Source organism: Bison bison, unplaced genomic scaffold (assembly GCF_000754665.1).
Source record: "Bison bison bison isolate TAMUID 2011002044 unplaced genomic scaffold, Bison_UMD1.0 scf7180017845632, whole genome shotgun sequence".
Taxonomy (NCBI): Eukaryota; Metazoa; Chordata; class Mammalia; order Artiodactyla; family Bovidae; genus Bison; species Bison bison.
This window is the reverse complement of record NW_011476205.1, coordinates 12,887-15,858: the sequence shown is the minus strand read 5'-3', so window position 1 is coordinate 15,858 and position 2,972 is coordinate 12,887. Positions and strand designations below refer to the sequence as shown.

The 2,972-nt window shown below is 42.2% G+C and overlaps 1 protein-coding gene across 1 annotated transcript in view; it reads right to left on the bottom strand.

The window, feature by feature from the left end:
* ZNF331 (zinc finger protein 331) overlaps positions 1-2,972 on the bottom strand; it is a gene marked incomplete at its 5' end in the record, with an annotated part of 19,168 nt that overhangs the window by 3,609 nt on the left and 12,587 nt on the right. The gene's annotated exons all lie outside the window — the stretch shown is intronic.

Below are 2,972 nucleotides of genomic sequence, written 5' to 3'. Positions count from 1 at the left end.
GACTCTGTGCGACCCCATAGACAGCAGCCCACCAGGCTCCCCCATCCCTGCGATTCTCCAGGCAAGAACACTGGAGTGGGTTGCCATTTCCTTCTCCAAGCCCATGCACCACAACTAGAGTACCCCCCACCAACTGCCTCCTCCCCCCACCCCACAATTAGAGGAAAGCGCTAGCAGCAACAAAGAGCCAGCACAGCAATAAATAAATAAATAAATAAAAAGACAAAGGGCAAATTAGGAACTTCATAGCATGTGAATCTGGCATCAAAGTATAACTGGATAAATCAGTGTCTGGTGACTGAAACACTAAGGATGACTCACTGGATGGATGTCTTGGGGGAAAATGAGGAAATCTGAATCTTGAAAAAAAAAATCAATTTCCTGCAAATTTCAGTCCATACATACCTCCCATATTCTGTGTCCCTAATAGTGCATTTAAGTAGTAAGACTTTTTTTTTTTAACCAGTGTAGTGAATAGACTGGTTTTTTCTCAGATTTTTAAAGGAATTCTGGACCACTAAGGCCATTCTGTTAATATGTGCCTTTTCTTCCTTAATCCTATTCTAAAAGCTGATCTTGTGTCCAGATTTAAGGTTAACTCCTCCACTTTCACTGTATTCACTAAGATCCCAACACCCACATCCAACCTGATGGGAATCCTGCATATCAATGCCTTCCCGTGTTGATCTCTCACAAAGGAAATCTTTTCAATAACTGAAAGTTATTAATTCATGGTGAGAATGCTTCATGCACTACAGGAAGTCTGAATGCAGACAATAGTAAAGAAACTCAGGGAAAGAGAAGAGAGCTGATTGTGACTCATAAGAATAAAAAAATAATAATAATAACGTAAGTAGCTGAAAATAACCTTGCTAGGCAAGAATATCATAAGTAGAGAATTAAATATTTGTATGTTTTCAATTCAGGGCATTTCAGGAGGAAAAGCAGACACAGTCTCTGACCCGGATCAGATCATTTACCTGAGAAGCTGCCATTTGCTCCTCCCTCTTCCTCCTGCCCTGGGTAGTTTTCTCACCAAGGTTACATGGAGGAATCACATCAGCATCATGAGAATATACCTTCAAAGGCATCAGCCAGCTCCTTTGCCTACTCCCAACACCCTCACAGGCAGAAGGACCTTAAAAATCTGAGAAGACCAACCTTTCTTGTCCTTGGTCTCAAAAAAGATTCAGGAACAATCAGCTCCTATGTGAATTCCCCTCTGTGAGTTGTTCTTTGTTTACATCTCTCCTCTCCTATAGAGGTCCCCAAGTTCTGCTCCCCCAGGGTAAGGGCTGCCTGACATGCCCTTCAAACCCATGTTGAAATAGAACCTACTGCCTTTCCTTGGACTAAATGGTCTAAACTCCCTCAGGAGCTCAAGGATTTAATGCCGGCCACACCTCAGAATCATCTGGAGCACTTCATCTAAAGAACACTGATGCTCCCACAGGACCAACTGATGGACTCTGTAAGGAGGCCACATGTGATATTACTTATTAATATTGGTCATGCGATCCTAATGAGAAACCAATAGGAACCACTTAGCCAAATGTTACTCCGACACCCCCCCCCCACCCTTGAGGCTTTACAAAGTCTCCCTCAGTCGTGTCCAACTCTTCGAGACCTCCTGGGCTATAGCCTGTGAGGCTCCTCTGTCCACGGGGATTCTCTAGGCAAAAATACTGGAGTGGGTTGCCATGCCCTAGTCCAGGGGATCTTCCCACCCCAGGGATCAAACCCATGTCTCCCACATTGCAGGCGGATTCTTTACCATCTGAGCCACCAGGGAGACTACAAAGCCCTTTGGGATTAGTTCTTTCCTCTAAGAAGTTAGTCAGCAGGTTGGAGGTGGGGCCATGAAATGGCTCTTTAAAAAGTTCTCTTTTAGTGCTGATGCTCCCTCAAGACCTGTCTCCTTTGCAAAACTTCTTGAACCGCCACTGCACTGTATGTTCATTAGCAGTTTCTGGGCCAAATTGTTGTTGATGTTGTCTGTTGTCTTCGCTGCTTTAAGACCCATGTTGAACTCCAATAAAAATGTTTCTCAAATTTGCTTTTTGTCTAACATCATTTCCATAGTCTAAAATAAACAGCAAGTGATGTCATTAGCAAAAAAAAAATTAAGTGTGAAATGCACATCAAAATGATGTATAACATAACCACGTTTCAGAATGCATTCCAATATCAAATCCCAAAGTTCAACGATGAAAAACTGCAATTACTTTGCACTTCATCTAGAGAAAGCCCCAATCAGCAACGAAGACCCAGCATAAACAAAAATGAATAAATAAGTAAACTATTAAAAATGAGGATATTATATCTTCTGTATATGTTAGTTAGAATTCTTCTCTAAAACAGTCCAGTCATGAACTTTTTTTTGTTATCTTTATTACAAATTTAATCTATTAGTGATGGGTCTGTTCAGATTTCCCTTTCTTCCTCAGTCAGTCCTGGCAGGTTGTTTTCTTGCTTTCTCTGAGAGTTTAAAAATTATATGTAGAAATAATTAGGTATCCTGAAAATTTCCTGAAGTCATTGATTAGCTCTCATAGATTCCTGGTGGAGTCTTCAGGGATGTCTATATACAGCATTTTGTCATCTGCAAGTAGTGACAGTTTTACTTCTTCCCCTCCCATAAGGATTCCATTTATTCCATAGGCTGATTGCTATGCTAGGTCTTTTAAAACTGTGTTAATAGAAATGGTGAGGGTGGGCATCCTTAGTCTTGTTATTGATCTTAGGGAAAAGTCTCTCAGCGGGTCCTGGATCCATGGAAATGAGGACAGGGTGATGGACTGGATGCTTATGAGGGCACAGATCAGATCAGATTAGATCAGTCGCTCAGTCATGTCCAACTCTTTGGGACCCCATGAATCGCAGCACGCCAGGTCTCCCTGTCTATCACCAACTCCCGGAGTTCACTGAGACTCACGTCCTTCGAGTCAGTGATGCCATCCAGCCATCTCATC